The following is a 19,410-nucleotide window of genomic DNA, read 5'->3' on the forward strand; positions in this document are numbered from 1 at the left end:
TAAATGATGCCTCTAGTTTGTGCTCCAATTTCATGCCCACTATAGCGTATTATATATCGTTGGAAAGTTCTGAATGTCAGCTTTCTAACACAACTGAAATCACCTCAATTGGATCTCTGTAACTCAAGTTATGCTCCTTTGATGTGGACAAGGTCGTTGGCATAGTCGCTGGCGTTATTGGAAAAAGTGAGTGCCAATAACGTCTACATTAAGGGGATTAATATTGCCAGGTTCTGGAGCTCAACCTTAATGTGCACCCCATACTATGATATATTGTTGGAAAGCCCTGGATGTCTACTTTCCAACGCTTTTAAAAGCACATCATTTGGAGCTCGACAGCTCGAGTTACACTTCATGGAAGGTGAAGAGGTCAGCTGGCCTTACTACAAGTTGATACCATGTTCATCTTTGCACCTTCGACGCAGGTTTTCTCCCTCAAATTTAGTGTCCACCATGTAGTGCCATATATGCTTGGAAAGCTCTGGATTCCTACTTTCCAATTCCACTGGAATCACTTCATTTGGAGTTTTTTGGCTCAAGTTATTCTTATTTGAAGAAGGCATGGTCAGGCTGCCGAGTGAGATTTTGCCCACGTTAGTGTCCACGTTAGTGGCACTAATGTGGCCTTCTTTGCTTCGTAAACGTCAGTGGCGTTCACTTTTTCCACGTTAATGCCCACGTTAGTGGCACTAACATGGGTGTTCTTGGCTTCGCAAACGTTAGTGGCGTTCACTTTTTCCACTAACTTTTACAGCTGCCTCCTTTCTTCCATGTTAATACCATTAACTTTCTCACTAACGTTGAGGCTTCTCCTCTTCTTCCATGTTAGTGCCCACATTAGTGGCGCTAACGGGGCAACTAACGTGGACTGAGATGACCTTCGAAGACGTTAGTGGTGTTAACTTTACCACTAACATTGCAAACTTTCCTTCCATCCCCGTTAATGGCCACGTTAGTGGCACTAACGTAGCCACTAACGTGGCTCTTCTCTTCTTCTTATTACCTGAAATCAATCAAACAAAGTGCATCAAAGTCTTGCTCTTACTAATGAGATCATGCATCATCCATTTTATCATTCAATTCATGCATAATTCTCATGAAATCATTCAAAATTCACAATGTTTGCTTGAATCATGGTATGAATGCATTTTCAACCAAATACTTTCTTATTTCCTAAAAAAATGCATGAAACCAACCTAAAGCATACAAAAAATGGCTAGTAAAACTAGCCAAGATGCCTTGCCATCACAACACCAAACTTAAATCTTGCTTGCCCCAAGCAAGAAAAGAACTATGCACAAAGAATTCTCTTAATTGGAATGTATTGAAGAATTGCTTATGATGCCTTAGTGGGTGAAGTGAATAAGTGACAGTGGGGTTAACTCTAATTTGTATGCTTATGCAAGGATTCCAGTGCTCATTAGTCCTTACATTTTGAAAGTCTTAGATCTTAGGACTTTCATTCAAATGATATTATGGAATCCTCTTTATAGATTGTCACCTTTGAAGCAGCACTTATTTTCTAGCATTTTTCTTTTCTTTTTGTATCTTGGCCTCGACTCTAGGTATCATGTCTCAAAGTGGCTTTTTAAGATAAGCTTTCAAGCAATACTCCCAAACCAGGTGGTCTAAGGTATTAGGTGTTGAAGCACCCCTTAGGATATACTTGCTCAAGCCTCTCTCTTTGACACAAATCCACCACAAGCATTTAACTAGGACAATAACTCTTTGAGTTCTTGTTTCTTTCTTTTTCTTCCTAGTAATTGATGCTCAGAGCCTTGGGCTTGTTCTTTGTTTTTCTTTTTCTTTTTTTTTCTTTTGTTGCTGCTTCTTGGATCAATAGATGTTTGAGAAATTCCATAATACTTCTCTAAATTTTAATTCCTGTCTATGAGCTCCCATGCAAGTTTTCACAAACATGCAACCTCAATACACAATCATACAATCAGAACCTCCACTCCTCTTAATCTTTTGCTTGCCCCAAGATTTATAAAATTCTTCAACATTTTCCTTCCAAAAGAATGATTTCTTTGTTGCATTCTTAAAGATATTGGGTGCAAGTAAAATTCAAGATGATAATCATGATATCATAGCAACATGTTACAAATCAAATATCAAATTATGCTTATTCACAAGGAGTAATCACACATGCATACAAAGAAAATAGAAGACAATCATGCAATTTAAAGTGCTGGAAATAAGTAAGAGGAAAAAAGGAACTTTACCACCTTGTAGTTCATCTTCATTGTTGTTGTCATTTTCCTCCTATTCTTCCCCTTCCCATAGCAGACTTAGAATGATTGCTTATACTCAAGCAACAATTAAAACAGTAGTGATGGGGTCTATGATGGATCATGAATGTCTTAGAATGAAGTGTGAGTATGCATGTGTTTCAGCAACCAAGAATAAGGATACAATAAAGGCATAAGAGATACAAACAGAGACATTTTGATTGCATTAATAAGTGGTGTGCTTGGTACCTTGCATGAAAGATAAGTGGCAACACCAAACTTAGTGTGACACTCTCAATTTAGAATGTTGCAAGTACCCAATGAAGATTGAAAATCAAATTGTTGCATGGAAACACCAAACTTAGAATGCAATCATATGTCAAATTATTGAAAGTAAACTAAGCAAGGAAAGAAAATGTTACCTATGGTTGGGTTGCCTCCCAACAAGCGCTCTTTTAATGTCATTAGCTTGACCTGTTGTTCATGAATTTCTTCCTCTTCTTCCAGTTTGTTAAGAGGAATGACCTCAAGAGGAAAGAGGAGCCAGTTAATGCTCCTTGTTTTGAGTGCCTCTCCCCAGCAAGCTTTCTTTTGTTGTTAGCCTGAGTAAACTTGCTTGTTGGGGTAGGGGTGGGATGGCTTTTGGTTGACCTTTTCTTCTTCATGGATATTGTCCTTCTTTTCTTGGTCACCATCCTCATTTTAGTGCTCATGTTGATTGCCTTCACCATCTTGATTTCAGTACTTGGGTGTTTTATGATGGTTGGAGCATCATCTTCATCAAGAGCTTCTTGAATTGGTGGTTCAATGAACTCATCCTTTATGCAACTCTCTATTTTATTGGAGTAGTGTGGACTCCCTTGATTGACTTCCTCCCTTTCTTCTGCATGATGTTGCATTGAGCCTTTTGGGAGTGAGTTTGCATGTTCCTTTGTCACCCTTAGTAGCCTCTGTGGGTATGGAGCTTTGGGCTTATATATTCTCACAACCTCCTCCTTCTTCATATGAATCTCACTTGGTATGGCTGCCTCTTTTTCTTGTTCTTCTGATTCTTCCCTTGTTCTTGACCTTTGAATGAACTCCTCTATTTCTGGAGAGAGTGAAGTGGTTTCTCTTTGTAATTTCAGCTCTTCAATGAATTGTTCTTTAGAATAGAGTTGTGCATTCTGTCTCAATTTTTCTTCATGGTCTCTTTTTGCTATTTTCTCCTCTTCGTTTGTCTTTATCATTTCTTCAAGGAGGAGTTCTATCCTAGCGAGTCTCTCTTCTTCTCTACTTTTTTTGAGTTCTTCAATGATGAGTTCCATCCTAGCAAGTCTATCTAAAGGAGTTGGGTAGGTTGTAATGGTTGGTCTGGATTGGCTTGTGAATGGAATTGGTTGTTTTGTGGTTGTGTGTTTTGAAAGTGGTATGACTCTTGTGGGTAATGGATTGAGTTTTGTGGATGGTGAAATGAATTGTATGGATTTGGGACAGAATTTTGTGCTGAGGTATACTCAAGTGATGAAGAATTTAGGCATGTAAAACTTGGAGGTGAGGTTGGATAATTGAGAGGTGACGGCTCTTGATGAATGGGGTATGAATGAGTGAAATATCTTTGATTTTGATCTTCCCAGCCACAACTTGAGTAGTGATCAATTTTACCAAAATATGGACCATTTTGTGGCTCTGGAAAGTACCCCATTTCATGTTCTTGATACTCCCACCCACCATGAGCATAGTAGTGTGAATCATTCTGTGGTGGTGGAGAGTTTCCCATGAAATTTGATTGACTAAAATATGATGGATGCTCCTTTCTTTCCTGCAAAAAGCTCTGTCTCAAACAATAATCACCAAAAGAAATTGGGATCTCCATTGTAATAAATGAGGGATTCTTAGTGAGGCAATATCACAAACAATTAGTTAGCAAAAGAAAATAAGAAACAAAAGAAAACAAAGACAAAAGAAAAGTATCTAATCTAGTAAATCAATCAACCGATAGTTTGTTAATCACAATTAATCCCCGGCAACAGCGCCATAAACTTGATGCACGGAAACTTGTCTCTCAGCAAATCTCCCATTGGCAAGTATACCGAATTGTCGTCAAGTAAAAACTCATAATAGAGTGAGGTTGAATCCACAGGGATTAACGGACTAAGCAATCAATGGTTAATTGATTATCCTAGTTAGACAAATCATATTGGAGTGATAAACAGCAGGAATTGTAAATTGACAGAAAAGAAAAGAAAAGCAATAAAGTGCAGGAAGAAGAATGACAGGAATGTAAAATAACAAGAAAGTAATAACTAAAAATAAAAAGAAAAGAAAGCATTGGGATAGAGAGATATTGTAATCTCCAGATCAATTGCTTTCATCTCTTCCTCAATCAATGCATTCATTGATCTCCTTGGCAATCTTAAGTGATTGGATCCCAATTCCTTGGCAACCCAATCTCTCTAAGCTTGAACAATTGCCTAATTCCTTGATTTAATTGCTCAAGGGAAGAGATGAAGTATGGTCACTGATTATACCACATGTATTTCCAAATCAAAGTGTTGGTAGGATTATATGTCACTATATCCATCCAAACCCCAATTTGGTCCAACATGAGAAAGCAATTCTAGCATGATCTCCTCATCCCTTTTCCAAGGCTCAGAGGAGATCCAATTATAGAGAGTTTCTTTTCCAAGACAACTAACCAATTGATTTAAGATCGAAAGCTTTCTAGTAAAATCAAGAGAAAAGAAAGAGGAAGATGAATGATAAAAACAAATTAATCCATTGAATTGTAACAGAGCTCTCTAACCCAATGAAAAGAGTTAGTTGTTCATTGCTCTACCAAAACAGAAAAGAAAAGAAATGCAAAAAAATAAAGATGAAGATTAAAACTGAAATTGAGACTTTAACATTCATAATTGGAAAATTACAAACTATAAAATGAACTACTACTAAGGAAAGATAAAGAAAAATGTGTGAGGGGAGGGAGTCCGAAGACCCCAATATAGAATCCCCCCTCCAATCCCCGGATGAATTGAATGTTAAAACTAAGGCCTTTATATAGGCTCTCCTAAATTACAAAATGAAATGAAACTAAAAGTAAATTACAATTAAATGAAAATTCCTATTCTAGATGCTTCTTGTGACCTTGATTGGTTGACACTTGTGGGGTTGCTTCCTTGTGGTTGGGTAGTCCTTGAAAGAGAAGTGAATCAAGTTGAGGTCCAGGTGCTAATCGTTAGTGCTACCGTTAGCCACACGAACGCTACAAGTGTGGCGTTAGTGCTGAAGTTAGTGTGGCTAACGTCACACTTGCTACCCAGTTGGTGTTTTTTGGGCTTAAAAGATGCCTCTAGTTTGTGCTCCAATTTCATGCCCACAATAGAGTATTATATATCGTTGGAAAGCTCTGAATGTCAACTTTCTAACACAACTGAAATCACCTCAATTGGATCTCTGTAACTCAAGTTATGCTCCTTTGATGTGGACAAGGTCGTTGGCATAGTCGCTGGCGTTATTGGAAAAAGTGAGTGCCAATAACGTCCGCGTTCAGGGGATTAATATTGCCAGGTTCTGGAGCTCAAACTTAATGTGCACCCCCATACTATGATATATTGCTGGAAAGCCCTGGATGTCTACTTTCCAACGTGTTTGGAAGCGTATCATTTGGAGCTCTACAGCTCGAGTTACACTTCTTGGAAGGTGAAGAGGTTAGCTGGCCTTACTACAGGTTGATACCATGTTCATCTTTGCACTTTCGGGGTAGGTTTTCACCCTCAAATTTAGCATCCACCATGTAGTGCCATATATGCTTGGAAAGCTCTGGATTCCTACTTTCCAATGCCACTGGAATCACTTCATTTTGAGTTTTGTGGCTCAAGTTATTTTTGTTTGAAGAAGGCATGGTCAGGCTGCCGGGTGAGATTTTGCCCACGTTAGTGTCCATGTTAGTGGCACTATCGTGGCCTTCTTTGATTCGCAAATGTTAGTGGCGTTTACTTTTTTCACTAACTTTTACAGCTGCCTCATTTGTTCCACGTTAATGCCCACGTTAGTGGCACTAACGTGGGTGCTCTTGGCTTCGCAAATGTTAGTGGCGTTCACTTTTTCCACTAACTTTCACAACTGCCTCCTTTCTTCCACGTTAATACCATAAACTTTCTCACTAATGTTGAGGCTTCTCCTCTTCTTCCACGTTAGTGGCACTAACGGGGCAACTAACGTGGGCTGAGATGACCTTCGAAGACGTTAGTGGTGTTAACTTTACCACTAATATTGCAAATTAAACTTTCCTTCCTTCCACGTTAATGGCCACGTTAGTGGCACTAACGTAGCCACTAACGTGGCTCTTCTCTTCTTCTTGTTACCTGAAATTTATCAAATAAAGTGCATCAAAGTCTTGCTCTTACTCATGAGATCATGCATCATCTATTTTATCATTCAATTCATGCATAATTCTCATGAAATCATTCAAAATTCACAATTTTTACTTGAATAATGGTATGAATGCATTTTCAACCAAATACTTTCTTATTTCCTAAGAAAATGTATGAAACCAACCAAAAGCATACAAAAAATGGCTAGTAAAACTAGCCAAGATGCCCTGGCATCAACCATTCTTAGCTACAACAGGGGCCATAATTGATGTATAAAAGGGAGAGTTAGTCTTGAGACTGCATGAAGAGAAGATGGTATTTAATGTTTTCAAAGCAATGAGTTACCCAAAGGAGTCTGACGTTAGGATTTCTGCCGGTAAAGAATGTCATAAAAACAGTCGCGTTGTAGATATAGTCTCTAAACTGACAAAAATCCCTTCGTACAAACGTTTTGGGTGTCACAAGTAACAAACCCCTTAGAAATTTTTAACCGAGTATTCAAACATCGGGTCGTCTTCTCAAGGAACTGCGAGGAAGTATGTTCTTATTATTGGTTATAAAGGTTATAATCGGGGTTTAGAAGGTGAGAAGCAAGTAATTTAAATGACGAGTGAATTAAATGGCAATTAAAAATAAATAATAACTGTAAAACAACTTTTGGCAAGATAAGGGAAATTAGAAGTCCAACTTAGCTATCCCTCTCAACAATAATGAAAGTTGTATCTTAATTCCACTTGGTCAACCTATACCAGGGCAAGGAAAGTCAAGGGACTAATTGAATTGACCTTTGAATCCTATTTATTTCCTAAGAAAAGGTTGGGATTACTTAGGTTCAGCTCAATTAGCAAGATAACGATTATCAATTATGTTGAGTTTAATAACTGTTGAGTTACTAAATTCTTAACCAGAACCAAAAGGGGAAAAAGTAAAATTGCTGGAATAATAAAAATATCCTTAGATGGGAAGCAATGGTAACTTAAATCAAAGGGAACAATCATAAACTGAAAATACCTCAAATATCATTAATTCAAATAACTGTCTGTAACATGGAAGAATTCTTAGATCAAATTATAATAATCAATTCAAATGTTGGAATAAATAGATAAAAGTAAAACTAAAATAAAAGAACATTAAACCTGGGATCCAGAGTTACTCTTAAAACAAGAAGAAATCCTAAATCCTAAAAGAGAGAGAGAGAAGATCTCCCTCTCAACTAAATCTAAATCATTGAAAGGTAAAATATGCGAGCTCCCTTTGAATGGATGCATTCCCACACTTTATAACCTCTGGTCTATGCTGTCTGTACTTGGATTTGGGCCAAAAAGGGCTTCAGAATTCGCTGGGGGCACATTCTGTAAATTCTGATACGTGGCCCCTGATGCCAAGGCATCTTAGGCTAGTTTCACTAGCATTTTTCTGTTAGTTTTAGTTGTTTTATGCATTTTCTTGAGCTTAAAGTAACCAAGAATGGTTAAATGAATAACAAAGCAATGAACCATCCAAACAGTATGATTTTGATGCAAATTCCATGAGTTTTTAGTTATATTACTTGAATGCTATGAATGGAAGATTTCTCATGAAATTTTGCAAGACTTTGATGCAATTGTTCGGATGATTTCAGGGAAGAAGAGGCTAGGCAAGGAAGCAACAAAATCAATAAAGGAAGCTTGAATATCACATGTGGAGTTTAAGTTCCAGTTTAAGCTTAAACTGGAACTTAAACTACCAAACCATATAATGCTGGAAATGGCGTTTAAGTTCCAGTTTAAGCCTAAACTGGAGCTTAAACGCCAGAATCATGAAGGCTAAGAAATGCTGGAACTGGCGTTTAACCTCCAGTTTAACCTTAAACTGGAAGTTAAACGCCAGAAGTAAGAAAGGCACCAGGAGCATTTCCACGTTTAAGCTCCAGTTTAAGGTTAAACTGGAGCTTAAACGTGTTCGACTATTTCTCTCCTCCAGGGTTGCTTTCTCATTTCCACGTTTAAGCTTCAGTTTAACCTTAAACTGAAGCTTAAACGTGTTCGACCCAATTGCTCCTCCAGGGTTGCTTTCTTCATTTCCACGTTTAAGCTTCAGTTTAACCTTAAACTGAAGCTTAAACGTGTTCGACATTTCACACTCCTGGGTTGCTTTCTTCCATTTCCACGTTTAAGTTTCAGTTTAACCTTAAACTAAAACTTAAACTTCAACTTAAACGCCACTTTTTGAAAGGATTTCTGGGCCAAATATATTGAAGTTTAAGTTAGCGTTTGAGCACAAACATTAACTTAAACGTATTATGATATGAAACCCAATTGAATATCATGGTTTATGGGATTGGGCCTGAAGAATTGATGAGTCTGGAGCTTCAATTTGTTGAGTCTTGTGTCATTACTTGTTTATCACTAAGTTTGCTCAATGAATGTTACAGAATTGGATCACAGCCTCATCAGGATTATGGACCATAAACCCAAAGCAAAAGGAAATCAGGGAAAGGCCTCAAAGCCCAAGAAACACAACAGAAGCTCAATTTAGAAAGTGTATAAATAGGATAGAATTTAAGTTGGTTGGGGACTTTTTGGGACACGGGGAACTTTGGATCATTTTCTTTTAGTTTTGTAATTGAATTCAGAGCTATGACTCACTAAACCCCTTTCATTGGGTTAGGGAGCTCTATTGTAATTCAATGAATCAATAATAGTTTTATCTTCTTCTTCAATCTTTTCTCTTGAATTTTGTTAGAAAGCTTCTCGATCTAATTCCATTGGGTAGTTGTCTTGGGAAAGAAACTACCCATAATTGGAATCCTTCGGAACCTTGGGAAAGGAATGGAGGATTCATGCTAGAGAAGCTTTCCCACAGTGAATTGGATTGGGGTTTGGATGGATATTGTGACATGTAATCCTACCAAATTGTGGTTCATGAAACTGTGTGGTATAATCAGTGATCGAGCATCATCTCTTCTTATGAACATTTAAACCAAGGGATTGGGAATTTGTTTGTTTTTAGAGAGAATTGGTGAGCCAAGGGATTGGGATCCAATCATATAAGATTGCCAAGCAAAATTCAATGAATGCATTGGTTGAGGAAGGGATAAAAGTTGTTTTGATTCGGAGATCTCAATATCTCCTAACACCCAATGAACTCCCCATTTCTGATTTACCACTTTCTCTTTACATTCTGCAATTAAATTCATGCAATCACCCCCATCCCTTTTAATTTTAGCAATTTAGCTTCTCGCTCTTTAATTCATGCAATTTTACATTCCGTAATTCTCATCTAAATCTTGATTCCGCTCAACTAGAACATACTTCTAATCCGAATTGCTCACTCAACCAATCCTTGTGGGATTCGACCTCACTCTATTGTGAGTTTTTACTTGACGATAACCGGTGCACTTGCCGGAAGGAATTTTGCCGATCGTGCAATTTCCTAAATCGTAGCATATCAAGTTTATGCACATCAAGTTTATGGCGCCGTTGCCGGGGATTGGTTTTCGATTGACAATTCTCAAATTGGAAGTTAACTAGATTGAGCATTTTTTTTTGTTTTGATAATTTAGTTCAAGTTACTTGTTGAATTTTAACTTCTGCACTCTGTTACTTGTTTTCTTTCTTTATGCCTTTAAATTCAAGCAACTAACTCACTGACTCACTAACTATTTGAATTAATTCCTCAACTGCTCTAACCATACTCTTCCATTAACCAAGAGTATTTCACTTGTCTGGTGCCTATGCTGTGTTCTTGTATGACAGGTAGGAGAGGAGAGACATTAACTCCTCCATATACCGAATCAGAGAGGACCCTTCATAGACTTAGAAGGGAAGCAAGAGGGAAGAGAGTACTGAGAGAAGAGGAATCTGAAGGAGAATCTGAGGACAATTTTGAGGAAGCTTTAGATCTCAACATGGATAGAGAAGTTCACAACCATGAGAGGGCTGATGGAAACAATGCCATTCCTGAGAGGAGGGTTCTTGGTTCATACATAAACCCAACCTCTGGGAATTGTGGTAGCAGCATTCAGAAACCACCCATTCAGGCCAACAATTTTGAACTCAAACCACAGCTAATATCACTTGTGGAGGATCATTGTTCATTTGGTGGGAGTGCTAATGAAGATCCAAACCAACATCTCACAAAATTCCTGAGAATTTGCGACACTGTGAAGTCCAATGGAGTCCAGGAAGATACCTATAAACTGCTCTTGTTCCCATTTTCACTTAGGGACAAGGCAGCTAAGTGGCTGGAATCATTCCCAAGGGGGAGCCTAACAACCTGGGATGAGGTGGAAAGCAAGTTTCTGGCACGTTTCTACCCCCCCACAAAAGGTCAATAGGCTTCGATCTGAGGTTCAGACTTTTAGACAACAAGATGGTGAAACTCTCTACGAGGCATGGGAGAGATTCAAGGATTTGACAAGGAAATGCCCACCAGACATGTTCCATGACTGGGTGCAATTGCATATTTTCTATGATGGACTTTCTTATGAATCAAGGAAGGCTGTAGACCATTCATCAGGAGGTTCATTGAACAGGAAAAAGACTGTGGAAGAAGCCATTGAAGTGATTGAGACAGTGGCTGAGAATGAGTACTACTATGCTTCAGAGAGACACAACACTAAGGGAGTCATGGAGCTGAACCATGTTGATACAATTTTAGCCCAAAACAAGGTGTTTGCCAAGCAACTAGCAGAGCTCACCAGGAAATTAGAAACAAAGCAAGTGGCTGCAATACACACACAAGATCAAGAGGAAGTAAGCACTGAAGGAGGTGATTGGGAAGAGGCCAATTATATAGGAAATCAACAAAGGCAACCATATGATCCACATTGCAACACTTACAACCCAGGCTGGAAAAACCATCCAAACTTTGGGTGGGAAAACCAGCAAAACCAACATAACAAGTCCACATACCAAAACTCCAACCAAAGATCATACCAAGCCACACAAAACACTTACTCCCAACCATCATATCATGGCCAAAATAATCAACCTACCCAACCTAATCCGAACCAACAATTTCAAGATCAATTAAACAGGATAGAAGGAGTGCTGACAAACATGGGTCAGGACATAAGTGAGTTGAAAAGCTTTAGGGATGATGTGAGATCTACCTTAAGGAACCATGGTGAAAAACTCAAGAGGATGGAGTCTCAAGTAGGAGAGCTATCTCAACAGGCCCCCAAGTCAACTGCAGTGTTCCCTAGTGACACAGAAAAGAATCCTAAAGGGGAACAAAAGGGAGTGAGATGGGAAGAATGCAAGGCCATCACCATATTGAAGGAAGTCTCAGAAGAAGAAGGAATCAGACCCTCAGAACAGGAGCCAGAAATCTTGAAGGAAGGTGTGGAAGAAGCTAAGCAGGAAAGTGAAACTGAGCAAGCCAAGGAACTGCAAAAAGGCATGCTGGAAACATACTAACCAAAAGCACCATTTCCTCAGAGGTTAGGAGGAGGTGAAAAAGGGAAAACCTATTCAAGGTTTTTAGAGACATTTAAGTCTCTCCATATCAATATTCCCTTTCTTGAGATTCTCCAGCAGATGCCTACATATATCAAGTATTTAAAGGAATTGCTGAGCAAGAAAAGAGTTTTGAAGGGAGGACAAACTGTAATAATGAACAAAGAATGCAGTGCCCTCATCAAGAAGGACATAGTCTCTAAGAAAACAGACCCAGGAAGTTTTCATATCCCCTGCATCATAGGGGAAACAAAAATTGACAGAGGATTCTGTGATCTAGGAGCTAGCATAAATGTGATGCCTCTGACTCTTATGAAGAGGCTACAACTGAATGAGGTGAGATACACTGATGTAATCATACAACTGGCTGACAAAACTCAGAAGCAAGCTGAAGGGGTAGTTGAAAATGTGCTGGTGAAAGTGGGAAATTATTTCTTCCCCACAGACTTTGTCATTTTGGACATGGAGGAAAGCTACCTACACCGTATCATTCTGGGAAGGCCATTTCTAGCCACTGCTAGAGCGCTCATAGATGTAGAACAAGGAGAGCTAATCTTGAGAATACATGATGAACAGCTCATTTTCAATGTTTTCAAACCTGCATCTGAGCCTGAACCAGAACCTGAAAAGCCTAAGGATGATAGTAGCCATCTGTGTTTGGAGGAAAGCAATCCAGCAGCTGAAACTCTGAAACAGTCCTTGGAAGGCAAACAAGAATTACAAGAGTTAAAGCCACAAGAATCAATAGAAACAGATCAGAAGGATCCTCCTGGCATAAGGGTCAATGAAGAAATCCTCAAGAGAAAGGGAAGAATTGTAAAGAAATTGCCAAGAGGGTGGAGAAACAAGAAAATTCCCACTGAAGGTTTCTCTCCGGGAGATAAAGTGATATCAAGTCATTATCTGCCAATCCCACCTGGCCTAAAAACCATTCCTTCCCAGCTCCCTTAAGTGTTCACAATCAGGAAAGTTCTTTCTATGGAACATTTGGAAATCATGAAGGAATCAAATGGGGACGTTTTCATAGTGAAAGGAGAGGACATCAAGCACTACAATCCACCCTAACAAGGGGCAACCGTCAAGCTAATGACGTTAAAGAAGCGCTTGTTGGGAGGCAACCCAACCTGAGGTAATACTCCCTTGCTGTTTCTTTTATTTGTTTCAATAAAAAGGTGAAGTAGTTTCTGTGCATTGCAAAGAATTAAGTTTGGTGTTTCACACCAAACAATGAATTCGTGGATCAATAATTCAAAGGGGAATGTGTGACTCTAAGTTTAGTGTTCCACCATAAAGATAAACTGAACACAACAACCTTTGAATTATATGAAAGGAACAACCATTCTAAGCAATCACAGAAATGCTTAAAATCCTTAGCAGCAACTTCATTCCAAGGAGAACTCAAGGATTTAAAGAACAGAGAAGTAAGTAGGAGACTAAGTTTGGTGTTCACACACCAACTTAAGACTCAGACACTTACCCATACATAGTTGAGCTAACCACTCAAGTGCTTGAGAAGCAAGCAACTTCATCACTCTTTGCAGGAAAGGAAACAAGGATCTTAAAGCATGAAGCAACAACTAGGAGAAGAAGGAGAAATCAAATTGTTTCCTGGCAACAAAGAGAAAACAAGGAATTTCACAAGGTGGTGTTGTTCCTTGACAATTCTTTAAAAAGGGCAAACAAAAGCATGCTTGTTCTGGTTTAAACTGTAATTGTTGAATCTTTCTGGAATGTGAAGTTTCTAGTATGTTTGTCTGTTTATTGCTTTGAATAAAGTGAATGCCTAGATGTTTGGATATAACTTCACCTTCTTAAACAAATGCTTGCCATGCTTGTTCTGTTTCCAAAAATAAAAGAAAAGTTTGAACAAAAGTAACTTGGCTCAATTAGTGACAAATCAAGTAGAATTAAGTGGTGGTATGCATGCTTGATTGTTTAGTCAGATCACTGGAAATAGAGTGTAGAATTATCATTTTTGTGTAGAAATTGAAAACTGTCTATGGATCTTGATGAATAAATGTCTTTGGCCATGAAAAAGAAAGAAAAAGAAGAAGAAAAAGCCACTGAAAAAGGGCAACCAAAAAGCAAAAAAATTGAGAAAATAAGCTAGGCACCAATGGTTTGAACTTCTGAGACAAATGCCTGTGGTGTTTATGTATTAAGGATATGCTTGGATGAATAGGTTCTGAGGAGTGTTTCAACACTTGGTAACTTGGGTTAACTAACCCGGGATTATCAACCAAAAGTCCATTATCAAGAGCAACCTAAATACAAAATATTTAGTCACACAAAGAGGTGCTGGGCACCAATGTCTCAAGAAGAAATGTGAACTAAAATGCCTGGAGTGGATATGTGTAGTGCACTGATAAGAAAAAGAAAATGCCAAAGGCTTGTGCAACACATGACACTAAGCAAACAAGGAGCAAAGGAGCTCTAAGAAAAGAAAAGAAAAACAAAGAAGAGAAAAGTGCCAAGGACATAAGAATAACAAGAGGCCATAGCAGTGTTTGATGGATGCAATGAAAAAGTGATAATCTCACCTGATAAGAATGAAAAAGTGATGCTGCAACTTTCTGCATAAAACCCTTTTGATGAACTTCAAATGCTTGCTAATATAGCCAATGTAATTGCTTTCTGTTTCATACTTTCTCCTCAAATAACTCAGGACTTGCTTAGGGACAAGCAAGTATTAAGTTTGGTGTTGTGATGCCAAGGCATCTTAGGCTAGTTTCACTAGCATTTTTCTGTTAGTTTTAGTTGTTTTATGCATTTTCTTGAGCTTAAAGTAACCAAGAATGGTTAAATGAATAACAAAGCAATGAACCATCCAAACAGTATGATTTTGATGCAAATTCCATGAGTTTTTAGTTATATTACTTGAATGCTATGAATGGAAGATTTCTCATGAAATTTTGCAAGACTTTGATGCAATTGTTTGGATGATTTCAGGGAAGAAGAGGCTAGGCAAGGAAGCAACAAAATCAATAAAGGAAGCTTGAATATCACATGTGGAGTTTAAGTTCCAGTTTAAGCTTAAACTGGAACTTAAACTACCAAACCATATAATGCTGGAAATGGCGTTTAAGTTCCAGTTTAAGCCTAAACTGGAGCTTAAACGCCAGAATCATGAAGGCTAAGAAATGCTGGAACTGGCGTTTAACCTTCAGTTTAACCTTAAACTGGAAGTTAAACGCCAGAAGTAAGAAAGGCACCAGGAGCATTTCCACGTTTAAGCTCCAGTTTAAGGTTAAACTGGAGCTTAAACGTGTTCGACTATTTCTCTCCTCCAGGGTTGCTTTCTCATTTCCACGTTTAAGCTTCAGTTTAACCTTAAACTGAAGCTTAAACGTGTTCGACCCAATTGCTCCTCCAGGGTTGCTTTCTTCATTTCCACGTTTAAGGTTAAACTGAAGCTTAAACGTGTTCGACATTTCACACTCCTGGGTTGCTTTCTTCCATTTCCACGTTTAAGTTTCAGTTTAACCTTAAACTAAAACTTAAACTTCAACTTAAACGCCACTTTTTGAAAGGATTTCTAGGCCAAATATATTGAAGTTTAAGTTAGCATTTGAGCACAAACATTAACTTAAACGTATTATGATATGAAACCCAATTGAATATCATGGTTTATGGGATTGGGCCTGAAGAATTGATGAGTCTGGAGCTTCAATTTGTTGAGTCTTGTGTCATTACTTGTTTATCACTAAGTTTGCTCAATGAATGTCACAGAATTGGATCACAGCCTCATCAGGATTATGGACCATAAACCCAAAGCAAAAGGAAATCAGGGAAAGGCCTCAAAGCCCAAGAAACACAACAGAAGCTCAATTTAGAAAGTGTATAAATAGGATAGAATTTAAGTTAATTGGGGACTTTTTGGGACACGGGGAACTTTGGATCATTTTTTTTTAGTTTTGTAATTGAATTCAGAGCTATGACTCACTAAACCCCTTTCATTGGGTTAGGGAGCTCTATTGTAATTCAATGAATCAATAATAGTTTTATCTTCTTCTTCAATCTTTTCTCTTGAATTTTGTTAGAAAGCTTCTCGATCTAATTCCATTGGGTAGTTGTCTTGGGAAAGAAACTACCCATAATTGGAATCCTTCGGAACCTTGGGAAAGGAATGGAGGATTCATGCTAGAAAAGCTTTCCCACAGTGAATTGGATTGGGGTTTGGATGGATATTGTGACATGTAATCCTACCAAATTGTGGTTCATGAAACTGTGTGGTATAATCAGTGATCGAGCATCATCTCTTCTTATGAACATTTAAACCAAGGGATTGGGAATTTGTTTGTTTTTAGAGAGAATTGGTGAGCCAAGGGATTGGGATCCAATCATATAAGATTGCCAAGCAAAATTCAATGAATGCATTGGTTGAGGAAGGGATAAAAGTTGTTTTGATTCGGAGATCTCAATATCTCCTAACACCCAATGAACTCCCCATTTCTGATTTACCACTTTCTCTTTACATTCTGCAATTAAATTCATGCAATCACCCCCATCCCTTTTAATTTCAGCAATTTAGCTTCTCGCTCTTTAATTCATGCAATTTTACATTCCGTAATTCTCATCTAAATCTTGATTCCGCTCAACTAGAACATACTTCTAATCCGAATTGCTCACTCAACCAATCCTTGTGGGATTCGACCTCACTCTATTGTGAGTTTTTACTTGACGATAACCGGTGCACTTGCCGGAAGGAATTTTGCCGATCGTGCAATTTCCTAAATCGTAGCATATCAAGTTTATGCACATCAGCCCCTGTCACGCGTCCGCATGGGTCACGCGGTCGCATCATTTGGAGCCTTTCCTTGCCACGCGGTCGCGTCAGTCATGCGACCGCGTCATATGCGTTCTGCTTAAGGCGCGCGGTCGCGTCAGTCATGTGGCCGCGTCGCTGCTGATTCGTGCTTGGCACGCGATCGCGTCATCCATGCGATCGCGTCGATATCAGTTTCCTTAAAGCTCCGTTTTGCTTCCTCCTTCCATTTTAGTATGTTTCCTTTTTCATCCTTTAAGTCATTCTGGCTTAGAAAATCTGAAACTACTCAACACACTAATCACGGCATCGAATGGAAATAAAGGTAATTAAATTAATTGATTTTAAAGCTTAGAAAACATGTTTTTCACAATATGACATAATAAGGAAGGGAAAGTAAAACCATGCAATTAATGTGAATAAGTAGGTGAAGAGTTGAATAAATCACTCTAATTAAGCACAAAAGAACTCATGAAATATGGGGGCTCGCGACTGATAGGGTTCGCGGGCTGGGGGGTTATATTTTCGAATCCACGCGGCCGCGTGGTTGGGGTGAAAATGGGGGGGACGCGATTGCGTGGGGTGCGCGATCGCATGAGAGGGGGGAAGAAGGGTGACGCGATCGCGTGGGTCGCGCGATCGCGTCGCTGGAATTTGTGCTGAACGCACGACTCCAGCGCCGTTTTAGCGCAACTCTCTGTCTCCTTTTGGGGTGATGTGCAATCCATGCGACGCGATCGCATCGCTCACGCGGTCGCGTGGGATTGGTAATTGTGCAAGTGACGCGGTCGCATGGGGCATGCGATCGCGTGGGCCAATTTGTGCGAAACGCACAGGGGCCGCACGATTCCAGCCTAACTTTCTGTTCATTGGATCCTTACGCCGATATATATATCACGCGGCCGCGTGGGTCACGCGGTCGCATGGGTGGTGTTTTCCGCGATATGACGCGATCGCATGAGGTATGCGGTCGCGTTGTGCAACCTCTTTTTTTTTTTTTAAACTGAAAAATGCAGGATGCAGTGATTAACATGAATGCTATGCATGATTCCAGGTTAATGTTAAAATAAAATAAAAAAAGGTAAATTGAAAACAATAAACAAGAAATAGATTAAGAAAGAAACGACCATACCATGGTGGGTTGTCTCCCACCTAGCACTTTTAGTTAAAGTCCTTAAGTTGGACATTGGAAGAGTATCCTGTTATGGTGGCTTATGTTTAAATTCGTCCAAAAATTTCCACCAGTGCTTGGAATGTCAATAGCCTCCGGGGTCCCAAACTAGGCATCTAAAGCTTCTGAGCAGCTTCAAACAGATATTCAGCCTCCCGGGATGACGAATGTCAGAATATAATCCATGATCCCAAGCTGTATTTTTAGATCCGCCTCCGTTTTGAATTGTAAGTTTCCATTCGGGCGGGTTAAAAAGTAGAATCTCACCGTGGTGACCAAACGTTCTCCGTGATCCATGCAATTGAGCATGATACCAATCCGTGTACTTCGAGGTGAAGCGTGGAACCTTATTGAACCTGGTGCACCAGCTCTGAGTACGAGCCAATTCCCTCTTACTCTTAAAGCCGCAGAGAGCTCTAAGTTGGCCATCTGTTTCAAGCAAACCATATTCAAGTGAATAAGTAAAATTATAAGTTAAGGATTGTACCCACTTGAAGCTTGTATTAGGTGGTAATGGCCTTGGGATAGGTGTTTTTGGTGGTTCTGCAAGTTCCATTTCCTTGTGCTCTTCTATGAATTCTTCCACTTCCTTGCAAAGATCTTCAATTGTATCTGTATCCTGGTCAAAGTCTTCTATGTCTTCCTCATCACTCGAGTCATAGATTGGAGGTTGAGAGAAATCTACCTCCGCATCATCTTCATATTCACTTGGGAAAAATCTTTCGATCTCAGAGAATTCACTTGCGGACGCAAGTTCATCACTAGGAGAACTAGACTTGTGACTATCATCATCAAGGAAATTTGCTTCTTGGATTATTCCGTCTGATTCTTCGTAAACGACTTGCCTTGGAGATTGTACGGTATTCCTCCTTAGCATCAACTGTAGCATCTTGGACGGAGTTTTCCTCAATTCTGGATTCCCAAGGAAGTTCAGCATCTCCTAGATCATCAACCAACTCTTCTTCTTGAACAATGACAGCTTCTTCCACTTGTTCTAGTACGAATTCATTCTCTGTCTTGTCCACTGGAGTCTCTAGTATTTCTTTCATGCTACGCTCTTCATCGGGCTGTCCACATGGAGCTGTGGTCGATCCTTGTATATTTGAGCGTCTAGTGACCCATTGAATTAGTGTTTGCTCCAGTTGTTGAATGGTTGTTTTAAATTTAATTACTGTTTCTTTTAGGCGATCCTTTACTTCGCGGTTTGCCAGACTTGGACATGATACAAAGGAAAGTGGTGATGATTGGGAACAATTGGATTGGTATTGGGGTAAGGAAGGATCATATGATGGCGAATGGTGAAGAGAAGCTTGTGAGTGTGGTGGTTCGAGGTTATGTTAAAAGGATGGTTCATATGCACGGGGTGGGGCTTGTTGGTAGTTACAAGGTTGTCCACCATGTCTTTCAGCTGGGTATGCACGGTAGAATGGTCTTTGTCCAGGATAACTCG

The 19,410-nt window shown here is 39.2% G+C and overlaps 1 non-coding gene across 1 annotated transcript; it reads right to left on the reverse strand.

Annotated features, from left to right (window-relative positions):
• Window positions 1-10,899: 10,899 nt before the first annotated feature.
• On the reverse strand, window positions 10,900-11,003 carry LOC148580170 (small nucleolar RNA R71). The gene has a single exon (XR_015895644.1). It is a non-coding gene; the product is annotated as a small nucleolar RNA R71 (small nucleolar RNA).
• Between the last annotated feature and the right edge of the window lie 8,407 nt (window positions 11,004-19,410).

This window comes from Arachis ipaensis, chromosome B10 (assembly GCF_059453495.1).
Source record: "Arachis ipaensis isolate K30076 ecotype BB chromosome B10, ASM5945349v1, whole genome shotgun sequence".
Taxonomy (NCBI): Eukaryota; Viridiplantae; Streptophyta; class Magnoliopsida; order Fabales; family Fabaceae; genus Arachis; species Arachis ipaensis.